This window comes from Budorcas taxicolor, chromosome 3 (assembly GCF_023091745.1).
Source record: "Budorcas taxicolor isolate Tak-1 chromosome 3, Takin1.1, whole genome shotgun sequence".
Classification (NCBI taxonomy): Eukaryota; Metazoa; Chordata; class Mammalia; order Artiodactyla; family Bovidae; genus Budorcas; species Budorcas taxicolor.
The window spans coordinates 76056441-76079640 of record NC_068912.1 but is presented as its reverse complement, the minus strand read 5'-3'; positions in this window follow the sequence as shown (position 1 = coordinate 76079640).

Here is a 23200-nt window from a genome sequence, read left to right as displayed (position 1 = left end):
CAGGTTTTCTTTGAGAATGGGAATAAAAAGCTTACTATTTCAGTTAAGAGCTAGTGAACCAAAGTCAAGTTTGTTAAGCAACCTAAGTCTCTAATCCTTCATCTCTAATAATATCTGTAAATATTATATTGTAATGTTATTTATATGCAATATGACTCTATTTAGATATTAATATGTAGTAGGTAATATTGTAGACACTTGTGGTAGATTACATCATTATCACCAAGTCACCAAATCTTTATCATCTTTGTATCCATGTCTTTTTCGTATGCCTCTGCAATTACTTCCCCTAAGTCCAAGTGTATTCTCCCACTCTGTTGATGTAGGCCTTACCCATGTAACTTACTTTGACCAAAGAAGTTTTATTGGATATGATGAGAATAGAGGCTTGACATTTGCTTGCCTAGGTTGGTGGGATTTTCTCTCTTATGTTTCTCTCATACCTGTGTGAAACGTATACTCATGTTAGCTGAATGGTCCAAAGAAAATGAAAGGCATGTAGAGCGTATCTGGGTGATCCATGACTTGGAGCCAATTCTAGCTGAGCCCAAGCTAGATTAGCTGGCTCCCAGTCTGTCTCAAAAATCCATGAGTGAGAAAAAAAAAAAAATGCTTACTGTTTTCACCACTCATTTTTGGGATGATTTGCTATATACAAATGGCTAAAATATACCTTATCATATTTTTTAGATAATTAAGAAATAATGACATATAAGGAAGCAATACAGAAGGATGCCAAATGAATTATACAGAATAGGTAATGATGGAAAAGTTCATAACCCAGTAAGAACAAAAGGTATTGGCAAAGTTCTTTTAGAGCTCTGAAATCAATAGAGCAGCCTATGACATGCTTCTCTACCAACTATGTATCCTTAAGAAGGCCTAACTTCTGTAAGTCTTGGATTCTTTACCTGTAAATTGAGGGAGATAATGGCACATAATGCATAGTGTTTTCTTTTATTGAAATGTAGTTATCTTACAATGTGTTAGTTTCTAATGTATAGTAAAGTGATTTAGTTATACATATATATGTGTGTATGTATATATATATATACTGTTTTACATTTTAGTTCATTATAAGATACTGAATATAGTTCCTTGTGCTATACACTAGAACCTTGTTGTTTATTTTATATATAGTAGTCTTATCTGCTAATCCCAAACTCCTAATTTATTTCCTACCCCTTTCTCCTGTAGTAACCATAATTTTGTTTTCTACATCTGTGATTCTGTTTTCTCACAGTGTTTTAAAGATTCAATGAGATTATGCTCTTGAAGGGCTTTGCAAAAATGTGATACATTGTAAGCTTTTGATAAATGTTAACAATTGTTACTTCTCTTATAAGTATTAACCATTATCACTATTATAATTGCTACTTTAATATGTGCTTTAGAGACAGAAAGAATATTGAGTTTCAGAAATATTGGCCAATTACATTTTCTTTTCCTTAACCTACTTCAAAAAGATTACCAAGTCAAGAATTCACAACCTTTCTTTAAAAAACAATAGATAAACAATTTACCTGTTTTTCAGTTTTTACTTTGATAAAGATTTCAAAACTCACAATATAGTTAACCCTTAGTAGTTTGACTTCCACTGTCTTCTTCAACTTCAAGTTTGTTGGTTAGTGGGATAACATCATGATTCCATTAGGATCATTCTACCCTGCCGTCTATATCTGTTAATCCTTCCTGTTAATGAAATCCTATTGATATGTCAAGGCTTTTGGTTAAAGAGGTCTACTAAAATGAAGATTTTTCTTCATAGGAAAAATCATTTTTAAATATTATAACATATACTTATTTATTTTTAATATCTGTCTCTCACTAGTAGGTAAGATCTCTGAAGTAATGGATCTTATCTTGCTCACTGTTACATCTCCAAAACCTAGAACAGTGCCTGACAAACCTAGAAACCCAGAACAGTGCCTGACACATAGGGCTGTCTCAGTAAATATTGATACTTGCTGAATGAATAAATGAACATATATTAATAAAAATGGTTATAACTTCAAATATTTTTACATGAATTATTTCCTTTGCTTCTCACATGAGCCCTAAGATATAAGTACTGTTATTCCCATTCTGGGCTTCTCTAGTGGCTCAGTTAGTAAAGAATCTGCCTGCAATGCTGCAGACCTGGGTTCAATCCCTGGGTTGGGAAGATCCCCTGGAGAAGGCAACAGCTACCCACCCCAGTATTCTGGCCTGGAGAATTCATGGACTATATAGTCCATCGGATCACAAAGAGTCGACACGACCGAATGACTTTCACTTAACTTCATTCCTATTCTACAGATAAGAAATCTGAATTTTCCAGTTACTTGCCTAATATTACACAGTTTTTTGAAATGAAATCAAACCAAACCAACTCCAAAACCCAACTCTTAATGACTACCCACTAGCTGCATTATTGATGCACCCATCATTTTAATATTATTCAAGCTACCTTTTGGAGAAGTTACCTGGATTAGACCCATTTGCAAAGAACCAAAATAAGAGGGAAAAAAGATATTAGAGTCCATAAAGAAGATCTGCCAACTGTAGTTTTTCATTCAGAAAGATTTTTACTGAAGACCAGTATTTAAAGATAGAAATAGGGAAAATATTTCATGAATCATTCATCTTCAGGGGATGACTTTTTTTCATTCAGGTGAAGTCGTTCTTTCTTGTTTTCATACATTTATCTTTTGAGGTCACTGAGTTATAGCTATTAGAGATGAAAACATCTTTAAAAGTCTGATTCATTTATAGTCATCCATTTTTTGCTTTGTTTTCTTTTGAGATCTCTCAGTTTGGAAGGTAAATTGATTTTCTCTGGATCACTGAACTAGCCACATGGCTTTTACTTACCTAGGCAGTATCACCTGGAATTTAAAGGCTGTGACTCCAAAATATGATTCATTCAATGAAAATAAAGGTGTGAAGTAACCAAATACCTATTGATTTAGTTCAGAGCAGAAATGTAAACCCCGAAAATGCAAATTTCCCAAGGGAAGTTACATGTCTTTTTTGGTTCCTTAATCAGATCACACAATAGTCTGTATACATTCACACTTAAAATGAATTGAACTGAATGAATAGCGACCAACAGCTGAAGACAAATTACTGAACCCTTTTGTTCAAGGCATATAAATATATATCTTAGACATTCTGCTGAAACCAACATCAGGACAGTGGGGTGTGTTGAATTAGATTTGAGAAGTGATTTTTCATTGTCTAATTGACCTATTGAGAAATGCAACCTGCCCCATGAAAAAGGCTCATAGATTCTAGCTGTTCAGTATACTGATTGGCAAAGGAACTCTACAGCTAACCAGATAGATTTCTTGGAGAAGCTGAGTTTTTCATTTGAGGGAACATGTATGTTTTGCCTGTCTCCCAGAGCCTAAGGTTTAATATTCAAACCAGGGAATTTACCTTTTCCCAGAGGATCCAGTATCTGAGTTGGTTACTGTAGTCTTTAATTAGTTTCAATGAAATAAACCCATTTGAACTAGCTGAAGTGAAACAGAATTTATGATGAGATTCTAGGGGTAGTTCACAGAAACTGAGACCATGCAGTCCAGTTGACTTCGAGAGTTGCTTAGGGTTTAACATGGCTCATTATAAACTGGTCAAGACAGGACCCCATTGCTGAACGTCCTGAGCCTCTATCAGTTCTCTCCACTTGCCACTATTCACGACAGTCCTTAGCTTCAATTCTGCAATTATTTTTCTAATGGTCTAACACCTCTGTTTCCCCTCAGTGCTAAGTGTGAAGCTCCCTTGAAAGAGAAATGACAAAGGAAGCTCACCTCCCTTTGCTGCTGTTGTTCACTCCCTGAGGTGTATCCGACTCTCTGTGACGCCATAGACTGCAGCACACCAGGCTTCCCTGTCCTTCACTATCTCCTAAAATTTGCTCCAATTCGTGTCCACTGAGTTGGTGAGGCTGTGTAATCACCTCATCCTCTTCTCCTTTCATCTCTCTTGTGCTGTGTGCTGTGCTAAGTCGCTTCAGTTGTGTCCAACTCTTTGCAACCCCATGGACTGCAGCCTACCAGGCTCTTCTGTCCATGGGATTCTCCAGGCAAGAATACTGGAGTTGGGTTGCCATTTCCTCCTCCAGGGTGTCCTCCAAACCCAGGGATCAAGCTCACGTCTCTTATGTCTCCTACATTGGCAGGCGGGTTCTTTACCACTAGTGCCACCTGGGAAGCCCATTCACCTCTCTTAGTTAATCTTTCCTCTCTTTCCTATAAGCTTCAGAAAGCAGGATATTTGCTTTATTCAAATAATGAACAATTATACTTGCAAATAATTGTAGTAGTTAACCTTCTCATTGCTGTCTCTCAAACTGGGAAGAGAGAACGGCTTCAGCCTCACAGAACTTTCCCTGGAAGCTGAAAAGCACATCAACAGAGAAGGATTATGACATGACCAGGTCCTAGAAGCCGTTAGGTGCCTGTCACTTACAGTGACTTGTAATTTGCTCTACTTATAATTATTCCAGACTGACATTTTATGTATGTTGAGGAAGATTAAGAGAAAAATAAATATGCTAGAAATTGACATCTTGTATAAGAATGATATATGTAAACAAACAATCCATGCCAATAAAACCCAAAAAACTATTGAGAAATTTGTGACTTTGAAGTAATGTTCACACTGATGATCAATATCAGTTGTTGTCCTTTCAACATGAAGCTGTTGAAAGATAAGAATCAGTGTCTCTTATTACTGATCTGACAGGAAACATTTATTGTTTAGATCAATGGATAATTGAAAATAAATATACTTTGTCCAATTCTGATCAAAGTCTCAGAGGTATACACTATCTGGCAAAAGGATCCTCAAATTTCCTGTGCAAGAACAAATAGTATCAGCTATACACTAAGGATCTGAATACTAAGCTATTTTAACTTCACTTTTGATATTTAAATAGAAAGATCATAGCCTAGGAATTGAGCACAAGCATTTGATACAGTTTTTATAATCCCTGAACTTCTTTGGTAAAGTAGGGGAAGTAATAACCGCTTCATAGAATTATTATGAGGAACAAATGGAATATTGCATGTGTATCAGTGAGTAGAGTGACACCACCAGGCAGACATCAGAGAGACTCAATAAATAGCAGCTGTTATTAGCGATACCATTATATTAGAAAGTGAAAACGTTAGTCGCTCAGTCGTGTCCAACTGTTTGTGACTCCATGGACTGTAGCCCACCAGACTCCTCTGTCCATGGAATTCACCAGGCAAGAATACTGCAGTGGGTAGCCATTCCCTTCTCCAGGGGATCTTCCTGACCCAGGGATTGAACCTGGGTCTCCTGCATTTCAGGCAGATTCTTTACCATCTGAGCCACCAGAAAAGCCTTTATATGAGAAATAAATAGCGCTATACTATATATAAAGTAGCAATTGTGCTTTACAGAATGTAGGGTCCTAGAGAAATTGAAAACTCTGATTTCCAATAATGTCAATACACCTAGTTATTTTTCTTACCTAAATTATAGACAAAATAATTTCAAAATTGCAACACCTATATTACTATCAAGGACAAAATCATTAGATAGAAAACCCAGCAGACTAAAAAAAAAAAAAAAAAAAGTGTGAAAATACCAAAAAAAGATTTAGAGTTTCAAAACATACCCATAAAAAGTGATTTATTTCAACCAACATTAACAAGTCAGAAAATATACTTGAAAAAAAATGTATACGTCTGTACTTGTGCATGCACGCATGCACACACACACACACACACACACAGACAAACCCATGAATAAACTCATGCAGGAAGTTTGCAGAACTCTCTGTATATACCAGACTAGGGTTTCTCAGTCTTGGCACGATTCACATTTTGGGCTGGATAAGTATTTGTTTTAGTGGACTCCCCTCCTGTAAGATGTTTAGCAGCTTCCCTAGCCTTTACTCACTAGGTTTTAACTATATTTCAGTAGTACCTCCTTTTCCTCCCCTCCCACCAAACTGATGACAATCAAAATTGTCTCCAGACATTGCCAGATGCCCTGGGAGGCAAAATTGGCAGGAGGTGAGAATCATTGTTATACACTATATCATGAACGAACCCTCTTAAATGGAGAGCACGGTCAATTTCTTTCATGATAAGCTCATACTATACAAATGTCAATACTCTTCAGTTTTGAAAAGTTTTAGAAAGTTTTTTTAAGGAAAAAAACAATCTAGAAGAATAAACAAGTTTGTAGACACATAATCCATAAAGAAAGAAATAATAGTAATTGGCTAATAAATACATAAATGAATTTTCTACTTCATTAATAAGGAAAATAAAAACATAATTAAATAACTAGAAAATATATAATTTAAAACATCAATGTTAGTAAGTGTGCTTTGAAATATATTTTCCCATTCCTTGATGGTGAGAGTGTATATTGGTGTGAGATTTTTTCAGAGAGTAAATTGACAATAATGTCAATTTTTTTTTAATGTGCATCTTCTTTTACCCAGTAATTTCATTCTTTCTTGAATGTATTTATCCTTCACAATTAATTAGATATGTGCAAAAATATTTGTAAACAATTTTTTTTTGTGTGATGTGATGTTTAAAACAGTAGGAATTGGAAATACAATGAATGTCCAAGAACAAGAGTTAGAATAATTATGGAATCATTATTGAATACAATATTATTCCTCTATTATTAGACTGTCTCTTTAACAATATGTGGTTATTACAACAAATACCTTTAATAGAATGATATGCGTGTATTTGTGTATAAATGTGAGAGGTTAAGTTTCTCAGTAAGCAGACTCAATAGTCTCAGAGACAAAATTGGCATATTTGTTATGGAGAGCCCTTGGGAACATCATAATAGAGAAAAAGGAAGCAGCTGTGAGGAAAAGGAAAAGCCAAGCCAAATACCACTGGCTTATGCCCAGTGATAGTCTTTTTGATGCTCAGGGAGCTCTGGAGCTAGAATGATCATTAATGTCTCAAAGGATGGGCCGGGACTTTATACCCCTGTTTGATCCCAGGGCTGGGAACATCCCCTGGAGAAAAGGGTGGCAACTCGCTCCAGTATTCTTGCCTGGAGAATGCTATGGACAGAGGAGCCTAGTGGGCTATTGTCCATAGGGTCGCAAAGAGTTGTACGCAACTGAGCAACTAACACACACACACACACACACACACACACACACACACATCAATCAGTTATTGAATGTAGGCTTCCAAAGCAAGTTCACAACCTTGGATGGGATGCTCTTTGCACCTGAGATAGTCCCTGAAGGGGCTCTCCATCCTATGCTGGTGCTAATTCCAAAAGTTGAGAGAATAAGGCTTCATGAAAGAGACATCTAGATGGCACATCACAGCATCCATCATAGAGCATGTGTGTTTGGTCTCTGTGTGAAGAATAAAGCAACATCCTTCTTTCCTGTGTAGGTACTGAGCAAACTAAAAAAGGAAGATTAAAGGCTCCCCATGATCAAGGTTAAAATAACATCTTTATTACCAAAAAAAAAAAAAAATGCTATTGAAGAAAATGGCATGTAGTCTTTATAACACTCTAGAATTAGACAGAGTCTCCCTTTCAGTTTTCAGCAGAGTTGGGCTAGGACAGGCCTCCCACTGAATAACCACCTCACCAAGACTTGGGTTTCTCCAGGCAAGAGTACTGTGAGTGGGTTGCCATTCCCTTCTCCAGGGAATCTTCCCAACACAGGGATCAAACCCAGGTCTCCTGCACTGCAGGCAGATTCTTTACCATCTGAGCCACCAGGGAATCCCAAAGACTTACCGCATGGAGGAATAAAGCGGTGTGTTCCTTTCTAGGCCACTGGGTCCCAAGAGGAGGAAAAGAGGAAGGGGCTGGACAACTCATGTATCAGTTTCCTCTTCTAAACTCTCTGATCTGGTTTTTCCTCCTTTAAGAAGAGTGAGAACCAGTGTATAGATAAATAAAGAAACAGAGTGATATAGTAATTGGCTTCCTCAACAATTTAGAAAACATAAGCAATTTCAAAAAGATCATTTACCTAGTAATGATATACATGTGGGGGAAAAGATTGTAGACAAACACAGCATACCAAAAATGTTACATGTGGGTTGTGCTTTTGGGTCAGTGCTAATGTTCCTTTTAATATATATATATAATTTTATAAGTATCTTATATTGAATATGTATTTCTTTCATGATCTGAAAAAGATATTGTAAAAATTAAAGTCAATTTGTTCACAGTAAAGTAGGTGTATACAGAGCACAGAGATGGTGAAGTAGGAAAAGACTGAACCGCATACATAGAAAAGAAATAATATGACAACAAGAATAGCAGGTGCGAGAGCCGGGGAGATAGCTGAAAAATGGCAGTCAGGACTCTTGTTACTACTGAATGAAAGACAAATACACAGAGTTAATTAGTACCAGCTACTCAGTAGCTGGTGGACTGTGTTAAGACAGAAGCTTCTTTAACTTACCTTTAGAAAGCAGTGCTTGATAACCTGGCAATTACTCTGGCTGCATATCAGTTCAGATGCCAAAACTTCAAAACTGTCCCTCAGATCTACCAGACCACTTGACCCAGAGATGAAATTCAGAATGCTCTGGACACTTACTTTCTTTTGTCCCTCTCTCAAACACTAGAATGTAAACATTATTGACAGGACTTGGCTTACCATATAAGCAGCTTCCCCCTCCCCTATCTATATAGGTTAATCAACAGCATTTTTTAATGCTCACAAATGAACTAGATATGACTGTTTATCAACTTGTGAAAAAGAATCCCAACTTAACCTGTAACTCTTAAATTATAACAGTTAAATAAACCCCAATTTTTGGATAGATTTTGTAAAATAGGATTTTAGGGTAAAATGCCTACTTTACACCAAAATGTTTCTATTAACATGGAAGATAATCTAAAAATGAAAGATTTTTAGAATGAAAACACAGGCTAGTTTTTATATCAGTAAAGCAGCCTAAATGAAAATTTTTGTGATTTCAAATTTTAAAAAGGACAAGCATCATTGTCATTTTTTTCTATGTGAGTGGTCAGCACCAAATACATAAAAGCATAAACAAATACATCCACAACTCATAAACATTTAAAACATACTAACCAGATGACACAGCTTTCTGCCCATGCCCTTGCAATGAATCACTATGGCCATCATCTTTTATGTTATTGCTAACACTTTATAGCCTTTTTTGAGGGAAGAATCTTATGATTTGCACTACTCTTTGGCAATAATGCAGTTTATGTCTATGGTGACAAGACGGACATAAATCTACCTGATGCTTAGTTGTGTTTTGAAGAAGTGGGTTTAAAGAATCTGAGTATTTTTATTTAGAATGTCTCTTCAATACAGTCCCAATGAAATACAGAAACTATAGAAAAGTGATTTTCTTTGTTGTACACACATTGATCCTTATGTGTCTTTCAGTTACAATAACTTAAATTTTTTAAGTGCTTGCTATATGCTGGTCATGATTATAGGCATGATTTATATATTTTGTAAATCTTCATGATGACGCTATGAAAAATGTCATACTTTACCTCTTTTAATAGATATAGAAACTGAGGGAAAAGAGTTAATTAAGTAGCAAATGTTTATACACTTCATCATTTATCCACTCATTTAACAAGCAGCATTAAATACCTTTTTATACTAGGCATTGTTTTGGGGATTAGGAATAAAACTGGACAAACAGACAAGTTCTCAGTCTTAGAATGCTTAAATTCCTTTAAGATATAGAGACGAAAAACAAAAACAATTATAAAATGAATGAGATAATTTATATATATATATATATAGCTCTAAACTACATAGATATGGTAATAGAGTGCGAGTTTATTTTAAATTATTTTTTATTGAAGTATAGTTAATTTTGTTGTTTAGTCACTAAGTTGTGTCTGATTCTTTGCGACCCCATGGAATGTAGCCTGCCAGGCTCTTCTATATATAGGATTTCCCAGGCAAGAATACTGGAGTGACTTGCCATTTCCTTTTCCAGGGGATCTTCTCTACCCAGGGATTGAAATCACTCCTACGTTGGCAGCAAATTCTTTACCACTGACCCATGTATTAGTTTTAGGCAATGGCACCCCACTCCAATACTCTTGCCTGGCAAATCCCATGGATGGAGGAGGCTGGAAGGCTGCAGTCCATGGGGTCGCTAAGAGTCGGACATGACTGAGCGACTTCACTTTCACTTTTCACTTTCATGCATTGGAGAAGGAAATGGCAACCCACTCCAGTGTTCTTGCCTGGAGAATCCCAGGGACAGGGGAGCCTGGTGGGCTGCCATCTCTGGGGTCACACAGAGTCGGGCACAACTGAAGCGACTTAGCAGGAGCAGCAGCAGCAGTAGTGATTCAATATTTGTATAGATAATACTATGATTAAAGTCATAAAATAGTAACTGCTTTCCCTGTTCTTACAATATGTCCTTGTATCTTATATTATACATAATAGATTGTGTCTTGTAATCCCTTACTCCAATCTTGCCTCTCTTCCTTCCTTCTCCCTACTTGTAACCACTGGTTTCTTCTCTATATCTATGTTTCTCTTTTGTTACATTCATAACAGTTAGATTTTCAGTCACAAAGTGTTCTCAGCTCAGTAGTGGACCACAAAAATTCTGACACAGACCAAGTAGCTGCTACTCCAAAATGTAAAATCTAAGAATTTTCTAGTGTTCCTAAAACTTATATAAACTCTGCATTCTTTTCCCAATGCATCTTTCATTGGTTTTAACATGAGAATATATTCTCCATTCCTTAGAAATTTGGAATTCTGGGAAGATGAGCTGTATTTCTTCTGAGACTCTGCATGGAGCCCCCATGGAACACTTCTGAGCATGCCTGGTATATACAATGTATTTTGAAAAACACGATTAACATAACTCAAGGTAAGTACTGGGTAAATGCTTAATGAACTGGGTAAATGCATATTCAGCCTGTTCCTCCCCTCTAAGTGTGTGGAGGTGTTGAAATATAAACTTAAATGTCTTGTCAAGAGGTGACAAAGCATAGTGTTAAGTATACCTATGAGCTATCTTTCTTTTTTTTTATTTGAATTTTTACATTTAGCATTTGTTCTCATGTGACCTTAAACAGATTATTCAATCTCTATGTAACTGAGTTTCCTCAGCTGTAATAGTCGGGATAATAAAATACAGAGCCGTCAAAGGATAAGGATTGGATGAAATGCTCTAGGCAAGAATACTGGAGTGGGTAGCCATTCCTTTCTCCAGGAGATCTTCCCAATCTAGGGATTGAACCCGTCTTCCACATGGCAGGCAGATTCTTTACTATCTGAGCCACCAGGGAAACCCAAGGAAGGGACATGATAATGCATATAAAGAACTTAACATGATGCTTAGGATACTAAGTCCTGTGGGAGGTCATAGAGTATCCCACTGTTTGCCCATGCCTAAAAGGGGATGTGCTTTCAGGTACATGTGAATGAGTATCTCAACAGTGAAACAGTAAAACTCAGAATATTCTAACAGCTAGAAGTGGCATCAGGGGACAGTATTCAGCTATTGTATCTCGGTGCTATAGTATCTGTTGCTTAGGAAGCTCTTGAATAAATATTGAATAAATACATCAATAAATGAAGATATGATCAGAAGGGTGGTATGTATGTCACATAAAATTAACCGGTAAATATTTGATAATATAATTTTTAAGTTAATTCATTTTTCTTATAGTTTATGAAGGGTCTAATTTTGTCTCAACATGGCATTGCTGCCGAAAGTATTTCATGGCCAAGTATCTTAAAGACATCAGGGGTATTATGATTAAAAAATCTCTCATCCAAGGAATTGCATAAAAATTTATCATCCTAACGTATGCTGATAAACTGCTCTCTGGAAAAAAAATCTCCAATTTGTTGTATCTGCAGATTTTTATGATGTCAGATACCCTCATGCCTTGGCCTATTTCAAAGAATCCATATGACATTACTGAGTGCAGAGACAGAAACAGACAAATCAGTTTTAGCTCTTGTGAGTTAGTATGAACCAACTCCAACAAACTACTGCTTTGTCATACCACAATTTTCTAAGCTTATTCAGCTTTCCCCATCTTTTGTCTAATAGCATGCTTATCGGTTAAGTGTGGAAATTTTCTATGGGGCATGTCCTTGTGAAAGTCTGCTCTGAGTTGTGATATTCTCTTATTTATGTTCCCATTAACTTTCTCAAGTGGGCGAGAAAGGGAGAGGCAAGGGAATGGTTCCTGGAGATGGGGTTTCAGGTGCCTGGCCCATCTCGCCATGTATGTCTTTCATAGAATGGACTGAGACCTGGTGGTGTAAGAGAGGGCCCCTCTAATCTGGTTCTCCTCTTTGAAGTCCCAGAAATTCACTCATGTCAGTGCCCAGAAGGGGTTAGGTCCAGAGTGATTGGCTAAGCTGGGCTAGTGAAACTAGAATGGTTCTGAGACAACATAAAAATGACATGTCAAATATTATCTTATGCTAGTCACACCTGATGAGAAAGCAGATATGAACTGGAAACTACTAACTGACTTACTATAAGAAAATAAAATAATAGAGACTAAAAGAATTTGAAATTTATTGATTAATCCATTTAATGGCACTACAGGGATTAGTAACATAATTTAACAGAATCAAGACAAGATCATCTTATCCTCTCATTTCACATTAGGGGTGAACTTGCCAGTGGGACTGTTGGCTGAAGTTGCTTTCACCAATGTGACCAAAAATAGGATGGGTGCTGTTAAAACTGGCATCTATTGTCTTTCAGTGATCCCATGGCTGAGCACAACCCATCCCCAAATGTTATTGCATTATTTCTTTATATCTTTTTTTATATTTAAGGTATAGTTTAGTTCTAGGTGTTAAAGTATTCTCTTTGAGAGCTTTAGAATATCTCTACTTTGATCAATTATATTTCATTCTCACTAGTTCCCAGTCAGATAATAATCTTTCTTTTTAATTTCCTAACTGTTGATGATACCACACTGTAACTCTAAATTGCTACAAATTAGTATCAAATATAATACTGGAAGGCTCTTGGGATTTAGGGATATTTATTCTTCCAAAAAGACTAAGTGTGCATTCATATTGCCAAATTTTCATGGAGCACTGGGAATAAAATTATCAGCAAGATAGACATGATTCCAATCTTCATGAATTTATAAACCCATTAGTTCTGCAATATAATAAGTTGTAGGACTGTCTGTATAGGCAAGTTACTTTATCTCTTGAAACCTTGGTTTCCTAACCTGTAAAATGACCATAGTAATACTTAGCTTGCAGATTGTGCTGGAGAAATATAATTAAAGACAAAATTTTCTCCCAACTTAAAAATCCTCTCTACAAAGTTAGGAGGGAAAGAAAACAGTTTTGTTATTAAAAAAAAAAAAAAAAAAAAACACATTAAACAGAGTTTTGCACATCACAGACAGTATGCTAAGAGACTGCAAAGACAGAAAGAAATCTCACCCTTTCATCTTACATACCCGTGTTTGAGATAAAGAATAAATAGTCCTCAAGTAAGAAGACTTCACAATACAATTTGCCACACATAGTTCATCCCAATTTCACTTCACAGTTGGAGTAACCATCTGTATTAGTTAATTGACTTTATGCAGAAGAAAAACAAATGTTTCATATCTGTAATAAAGGAAGCAGTTATGCAACTTGGAGCAACCCAGGAAGTTGGGTTCCTACCCTACCACTGAAACCAAGGGGTAGTGGTGCCATCTCCCTTGATGTTTTCATTCCAAGTAAATGGTTCCCAGGTATTTGAGAAAGACATTCCTGGTCATCAAGCTGACAAAGGACCTATCTATTTTTTCAAAGAGTTTATATGCATTTCAAAAAGAAGAGAAAGTACTTATAAGTTTAAGTTTTCTGAAGTAAACAGTCTGAATAAAAGAAGGGAAGGATATCCTCCCTTATTTTCAATAGAGAGAATTAAGCCTATTATTGTTTTATTTTTATCTGCCCTTATACTTGTTCTAAGAATTGAAAAATGTGTGAAAAAAAGTGAAGTGAGTAATATATATATATAAATGTAAAATCATTCTGTAAACTCCTTAATGGCTTTACAAACTGAAAGTGTCATTTAACTGGAGTAGACATTTTGATTCCTTGAATGAGAGATATCTTGAAGGCAGATGGTTAAATGGCCATACTCTTAGAAAGGGCCCAAGCCAATCTGAACAAAGACAGGAAAGAAGGAAGGAGGAAACTTCTGCAGGTCACAGTTGAGTGCTTTGCATAATTAGAACAAATGCTGTCTGTTGAGAAAAAATTTCTGATACTATTATGCCCAGAATATGTTTGAATTTGTGTGTCACTAGAACAACATAGCCTTTTTTCAATAGTCCAGAAGCAAACAGAAATATTTATAATCATACTAACAGAGGGATGACAGGTGATAACAATATGTAGACAATTCCAACTATTAGCATTTGGATAGATTAAAATGTGGTAGACTGGCTGTTGAAAGCCTGAGTATTGACATCCAACAGACCCGGACTTCAATCTAAGTTTCAGTACTTACTATTAGGACAAACTTCTACAAATTCCTCAATCTCTTTACAGCTCATTTTCCTCCTCATCTATAAAACTGGGATCATAGTGCCCATTCAGTAGGATCACTGTAAGATTTATAAGTGTTTACTTACTGTCTGGCATATAGTAAATGTCAATAAATGGTGATGGCCACTACCATCATCTTGATTACTAAGAAAAATAATAAGTGGGTTGGGAAAGCTTTGGAAAAATGAAATGATCCTTGAAATAACTGTTTCGAGTCTGGTTTGGTTTCTAGCTTTTTAGTTTGTGTAGAAAAGTTGCAAGTATTACAGGTATCTTCAGAGTTAAATCAATAGAACATGAACAGCAATTTGATTAAATAAACAAATACTAAGCCATTGTCATCTGTTTGAGACTGATTGCTTTACTTAAGATTGATTGTTTTAATGGACTCAATTTTTTACCGCTTGCCCTGGGACTTCGGAGCACCTCTTATCGAGAGCCAGAATAGATTTTCTCTCTGCATCACTGTGGCCAATGAGAGGTTAATAGGAATGAGCCAACAGAAGCTTATACGAGAACTGCACATTTCCACTAGTCTGGGCCTCTTATATCGCTGCTATTGCCATGAGAAGGACATGTCTGGGCAGCCTGTGGCCGTTTGAGAGACACGTGGAGCAGAGCCAAACTGCTCCAGTTACCTTAGCTGACAGCCAGGCACCTCTATACCTGTGTGGAAAGCCAGCCAAGATCTGGAGAGCTGCTCCTGATGCGTCTGTTATCAACTGTTTTGTATATCACGGAGAGCTGTGGTTATTTGTTACTCAACAACAGGTAACCAAAAGATCATCAGATAGTTATAACATGCCCTCACCAGGAGAGAAAGAAAGTACTGCCTCACAAGGTTATTGCAAGGATTAAAACAAACATACAAAGCACCTGGCATTATAGCAGCACTTACTAAGGGCTGGTTTTTGAGACTGAAGAAGTCAACTTTCAATAAAGGTCTATAAACTTTTCAAAATGCAATATTTTTTAATATTTGTGATTGCTACAGTATTTATTAGATACAACAAAGAAAACTAGAAATGCTGTATTAGAAACTTAACTTTAGATTCATGTATGTTTATAATTCCAGAGTAGACTTCCTTTTTGCATTTTTATACTAGCTATGTGAAGACCCATTTTATATGACAGATATTAAAATAAGTCCCTCTTTAAACAATGAACTGCTAAGATAGGACTTTATTTTTCCATTTTTCCCCATTAATACAATGGCCTTATTTTCCATTTACATAATGGACTCTGAGCAGTCAATGATTGGTTAAATTGCTCATTCTGCTTCTTGCCTGCAAGGCTTTTGCTGTGAGCAAGCATCAAGCACAAAATCTGACTGCCATGGAACATTAAACAGGTATTCTCCTTTTTAAACTTTGTGATCTCAATTTCCTGGAGTGATCCAATAGAAAACAGATGCAAATTAGGAGCTCAATTCCCAAAAATAATAGGTAGCATTTATGCTGGCTTCCTATGGCGATGACTCAGAAAAGTATGGAAGGCACAACTAGCACTTCTAAATGAAATGTGTGTTTTTATAGTTTCATAAATATCCTTCTTGTTCTCTTCCAAATATTGACCTTTCTGTGCTGAATGCAAAGGTAAGCACAGGCACAAACAGGTAGAACCGTAACAGAAAACTGGCTGTCTTTAGAACATACTTTAATGAGTTTTACTGCTTCTTTTTTTAGAGATACTAAAGAAAGAGGATCAGATTTATGCAGTATGACTTATACCTGCTGAACAGTACAATAAAGGGCCATGAAGCTGATCAGTTTCTAGCCCTCTCTCAATATTATAGCAAAAGATCTCTAGCATTTCAGAGAAAGTCGTTAAGAAAAGATTCTTTGTTTTTGCTTGTGTGTATTGTCTGTGTGTTGTTTGTTTGTTCATTTGCTTTATTTTTGCTTTATGAGGGAAAGAAAAAAAAATGGAAAGGAAAAATGGTTCCTTTAGGTGTTGATGTGTTTATAGCAATCTTAAGAGTTGAGAGTGAGAGCACGTTTCACCAACATTCGTTACAGAAAGTCTCACATAGATTTTGGTTTTCTCTAGAAAGTTTGTAATCTTTGATGACATTAATGGAAAAGGACATGGAAAAGGGAATCCAAAATGTGACTTGTATTTAGGGAAATGGAAAGTCAGCATGAAGTTTGAGCACAGCATCAACTTCTACAGTGAACTAAACTCTGTTTTAAATGATCATTTGATCTGATCTGAACAAGCTGTAGAACCACGCTAAGTTTATTGAGGCTTTTCACTAAGGAAATCAGTGATACACATACAGCATAACTAGGTACTTGATAAGTTTAATGAAAGGAAGTGAAGCTGGTCTAGGGAGATATTAAGGTGAAGAATCGGCAGCTTGCTTGTTAGGTCAGCAAGGAGACAAAACGTTGGGTTCTTGGAAATAACCAGGCATTTGACATATGACAGAGATAACAGCTGCTGATAATTCATTTTTCTTATAATTATTCAGCAAATTGAGATTATCAATAAGGAAATCTTGGCTATAAGCAGGTATCAACTTTACCCCACTTTTTATAGCTCAGGTGTTTACGGGCAGCTGGTGCCAAAATTGCAAAAAGAAGACATTGATACCTATTCTGACAAATTGCCAGAGATCATTCTCTATTTATATTCAAGCCACTATCCCTGCTCTCATTTCTATGGTTTAGAATTTTGTTATTGTTGGGAACTAGCCTAAGCCAGTTGTCCGTGTACATTTATTAGATTTTCTGTGGTAGATTTTGGTAGCTGCTATGGTTAGAGATGAGTGTTAGCTACTCTCTGACATCAAAACCTGACACTTATAAAAGCAAGTATCAAAGAAGATTCAGCCACACTTGGAGACATTTTTTAGAAATGCTATTTGTTTAAAAAGCTATACAACAGCTCAACAGCCCTCCTCTGTAAATTCAAAGATGTACCAGTTCCCTGATCTTTAGATTCTGTGAGCATAACATGTTGTCTCTGGGTTCACTGAGATGATGTGAAACACAAAAGCAGGATTCAATTAGTTTTACAATTACCATCAGGTAAACAGATTTTTCTGACATTATAATTTCAGAATCTAGCCTCCAGCACTATCCTGAAGAGTAAAGAATAGAGGTTTCACTGGACTTCCTATTTATGCTAGGGTGAGGAATGTCTCCAAATTCTTAGACAAAGCATAGATCTTGAATACTACTAATTTGTCACCATTAAAACCCATTCTTTAATATTTATTAAGTTAATTAGCAAATCCTCCGGTATTGATCAGAAAGAAAATATAGCTAACTCATGTAACAACCACCTCTGGAGCAAGGCCTTCCTGCTCTTGAATTCCTATGAATTATGAATTCCTGAAATGACTACCTCTAGATTACAAATTCAAATACATCTCACACACACACGCACACACACGCACTTACACGCATACTGTCTTCAAATTTATAAATTGCATACATACAATAGATGTCAAAATCTTTTGGCTCTCTCAGCTTTTTTGAATTGTCAACTTAAAAAATAGTCACAACCTAAAAGTTGAGAGTTATGTTTTATTTAGCGGAAATTTTTAGCCCAGGTGACAGCATCTCAACTAACCCTTAGAGAATTTCTCAGAGAATTCGAAGGGAGGAACCAGGTTACATAGAAGTTTTGCACAAAGGGCAGGTAGTCTAAACTTCAAAAGATTATTGTGAATTAAAGGAAAATCAGATATCCCAAGTTAAGGACTTCAGGGCTTTTATACATATGGGAGGGCTTCCCAGGTGGTGCTAATAGCAAAGAACTCACCCTCCAGTGTGGGAGACAGAAGAGATGCAGGTTAGATCCCTGAGTCAGGAAGATCCCCTAGAAGAAGCATGGCAACCCCCTCCAGTATTCTTTCCTGGAGAATCTCAAGGACAGAGGAGCCTAGCAGGCTACAGTCCATAGGGTCACACAGAATCAAACGTGACTAAAGCAATTTAGCATGCACACTTGCACTATGTATAGGAAGATGTAAGAGTCCGAGCTTACTGAAATCATTCCTTTCGTATACATCTCAGCTATCAGGTGCCAGTACCCTTTGCTTTTCATATCCTGAGTTCCTCAGTCCTCACCATAAGGAGTGACTGCAGCCTGATGGCCAGCAGATCGTACTGGTGTTCTTCTCCTTCCTGAGAGCCCTTAGGGCTCAGGAATTCGCATTTGGGGGCCAGAATCACTGATGACTCTGACAGTCTTGTTTATTGATATGGCAAGAAAGACTCCATTTCTTCGAATCTTCACAGAGTTTTGAGACTTACTGTTTTGATTTTTTTGGTATTCTACTTGGAACCTACTGTATTTTATAATTTATTTTCAGCACCCCTACACCCCTCCCTTCCCCTTGCCCAAGGTTTTCTCTAACTCTAGCCTCATAAAACCCTGTGGGCTATGCCTTCCTTTAGTCCTATAATAGAAGAGGGAGATTGAAGAAAACAATGTTTCTAAATACTTCCAGAACATTGAAGAGTAAAATAGGTATGATTACTAGTAACAGCAAATGATGCTGAATGAAAAAAAATAAAACCTTTCTGGTAGAGTCTAGGCAGTAGAAAGAACACATATAGTTTTGGATTCACTTCCCTTTATATTTGATATCTGACTTCGCCATTTGCTGCCTGTATCACCCCATGCACATTGCACTTTGAATCTTAGTTTCCTCATATGGTAAATGGAGATAGTTTTTACCTATATACATATATATATTTATGCATATATAATGACATATATAATATGCTCAGGTAGTGCATACCTTACTTTATAAATCTTACATACCTTGCTTTATAAATCATACAGTATCGATGTTAATAAGTAATCTGTACTATTATTGTTGTAGTTGTTGATATTATTGATTGATATTGTTATTGAGGATATTAATATCATTCTACAGACAAGATGTGAAATTATGAGAAATCATTGAGACTCATAAAATGAAAAAGTCCTCTCATGGCTATATGAAAGGAATTTCCCTGTGAATTCACTGTAGATAGAAGACTCTACTAATGATTAGTATTAATTATTAATAGTTTGCATGTACATGGTTTATTGACCACCACTGATATTTAACTGTATGTTGTGATTGTCTTCAGTAAAGGTGTCTTTCTTCCTGAAAGACAATGCATTTAGATTTATATGAGCATATATAGTACCATATATTTTATGGGGATGGTAATCCCAAAGAGAGAAATGCAAATAGAAGTCTTTATAGGGATCTGAATTATAATCCTAACAGGAAATTGCACAGTAGGCATTCTAGTATAATGGTTAGGAGCTTTAACTTTGAATGAGACAGGTCTAGGTTGTAATCCGGCTTCACCCTTTAAAAGCCGTGAGATCTCACTTATAAAAGCAATGTGAAGACCAGAAAAGTCTGAGAGTAAAATAAGGTAATGTATAGAAAGTACTTTTCACAATACCTGACGCATAGTAAATGTTAATTTTATCCACTCGACAGAGAGAAAAACAAAATCTCTCAGATGTGTATATATGTGTGTACAAACACACACACACACACACACACACACACACACATAATTACTGCAAAAGACAAACTTGTCTCCAAAAAATTTCTAAATATTTTGGTCATCAGGAAAATGTTTGAGTGTGGACCTACACTTCCATCAGGCATAATGAAGAGAGTTTGCAACTAATCTCAGATCACTCTGCAGGAGAGACGCAATATAAGGCCTAAGATCCCAATGGAGACAGAGCTGAAAACCACCTGATCCTGCTTAAACACGTCCCCCTGCCCTTAGATTCCCATGTACCTGGGCGCACAAAATCTAATTTCTCTTTTAGTCAGCTTCTGTCGACTGGCTGAAACAGAAATAAAACTCCTAGAAGCTTCCTGAGACTCTGTAGATAAAAAGCAGTGTCAACGGTATACTGAGCTCCATTCAAACCAAAGGCCTGAACAGTTGTTCCTAAGTACAGGGAGCCCCCTCTGAAACCAAAATCCACAGATGCTCAAGTCCCTAACATAAAATGACAAAGTACCATGAATAGTAGGTCTTCCATATCTGCAGGTTTGCTATATGCATATTTCATTCATACTTCGTTGACTCCCTGCATGTGAATCCATAAATACAGAGGGCAGACTGTATTGCATAGCTGTTCTACACTACGAGTGGGTAGTTTTCAGTGTGTTGCAGGCCTTACCCATTTTAGATATTCAATAAGTATGTTATGGGCTTCCCTGGTGGCTCAGATGGTAAAGAATCCTCCTTCAATGTGGGACACCTGGGTTTGATCCCTGGGTTGGGAAGATCCCCTGGAAGAGGGCATGGCAACCAACTCCAGTATTCTTGCTTAGAGAATCCCCATGGACAGAGGAGCCTGGAGGGCTACAGTCCATGGGGTCGCAAAGAGTCAGACATGACTGAGCAACTAACCACACACACACAAGTATGTTCTATGATGGGAAAACTATGGAAGTCACAAAAATAATAACTGTAACAATACGTGCAAACATGTTTGCTTTTTGCCTATGTGTTCCAATCACTGGGCTAAACACTCTTGTAACCTCCCCAATTACTGAATGAAATAGGCACTATTATTTCCATCATTTTGAGAAATTGAGACTTAAGAAGCTACTTAACTGCTCAAAGCTGCACAGCTCACTGAAATTTTGATTCAGGCCATCTGACTCCAGAAACTAGATTTTTAACCTTCAAGCTAAAGTATCTCTTTTTCACAAGGCTTCCTAACCATTAAGTGACAGGTCACAATCACCAACAAATCCTGAAAACAGCTGCCATTCAGGCCCTGATCCAGTGTGTTTGAAAGCCAGAGCTGCTCTGCACACCACAGTCGACACATTGCTCCAGCCCCAAAATAGTCAGGACAAGCCTCCACTTTCAGGGCTTCCCAGGTGGCTCAGTGGTAAAGAATCTGCTTGCAATGTAAGAGCTACAGGAGATGTGGGCTCTATTCCTGGGTCAGGAAGATCCCCTGGAGGAGAATGGCAATTCACCCCAGTATTTTTGCCTGGAGGATCCCATGGACAGAATGGCCTTAAAGGTTACAGTTCGTGGGGTTGCAAAGAGTTTGATATGACTGAGCACACACATACACACACATATGCCCATAGCCACCATTGAGACTGATTGAAAGCCCATCTGTCTTGCTTCTCTTGTACATCTAGTCCCATCTTTATTTCTTACACTTTATTTTTTAGTCTAGGCTCCACACATACTAAGTTGCTTTAATTTCTGCAAAGTAACCTGCTTACACAGCTGTCAGGTGTGCTGTCAGGGCACAGCTGTATCTCTGCCCAAGATACACTGTCCACCCTTTTCTTCTCATCAGTGCTCTGATGTCCCAACTAGCTTACCTGGTGCCTTGCACCTATACAGCCAGAGATTTGACTATAGGATCAGCAATTTTCTCTGCTAACCAAGTCTTGATATTTGTCCCTGACATTAGGGACATGTTTCTTCTCAATTACATTTCCCAATATTTTATATATTTTGGAAATAGCACCTTGTAAAGGAAGCAGGAACAGGCAGGGACTAGTGCCTGCAAACTTTTAAGAATTCTTGAACTTAAAACTTTAAACTGAATCAGGATACTTCCATGAATCCTAGGGTTTAGCATCAGTCTGTTTTTTCCTAAGCATCTGAGTCCTAGTTGTATAGTCGCTGGTGTGCATCTGTCCCAGTCAATATTGAAAATCCTATAGCCAGTGACTGTGAGAAAAGATAACATTTGAGGTTTATTCACATTTGCTTTACATTTATTCATTGTTCATCTTGTGTGCCTGTCATCTTGGAAGCTACAAAGTCCTATTCAGATGTACCTGCTGGCCGATGATCACTTTGAACAAATAGTTTTAAAGTAGCTAAGAAAAGAATAAGAGAAAATAGAGCAGCAACTTATCCAGGAAGCCAGATCCTCACTGTATGCGTGTGTGTGTATGAACATTTACAATTCAGTATGACTTTAGCATTTCATGAGGGAAAATGAGCAACAAAAGCGAAATGAAAAAGTATCACTTAATGTGAGCTTTAAATTTTTAACATACAGCATGATTTATTTATCATTTAGAAAGATCTCCCAAAGGAGCTATTTAATAATATACACTTTGCAAAGTGGCTTCATCTTTCTTTTAATTCTCCCACACCCTGTGGCAGACAGGGTAGAGTCTATGACCCTTACTTTAGATGTGAGATGAAAAAGGAACAAAGATGTTTATGATTTAGAAGACAAACCTTTCAAACTTCATCCTCTAATTTCTCTGACATTCTTCAAATCTCTCTCCCTGTGCTCACCCATATATCATTAGACATCAGAACTCAAGCTTCAAAAATCTGGTCTTTATTAGGAAGAAGCAAGCCACTTGCCAATGAGTCTTACATCACGGAAAATCATTCTCTCAGTCAGAAGATTATTTTGTCAATCTTTCTGCTTCCCCCTTGTAAGATTTTGTTCACAGTTGCAATTATTTTTCTTTAAAAAAAAGATGCAAGGCTAAAAATGGTAGAGGTGAGGACTTCCCTGGTGGTCCAATGGTTAAGACTCTGGGCTTCCACTGCAGAGGGTATGGATTCACTCCCAGTCAAAATCCTGCATGCCATGTAGCACAGCAAAAAAAAAAAAAAAAAAAAAAGAAAGAAAGAAAGATACAAAGTTTTCATAAATCAAGGGGGTACAAATGGTGAC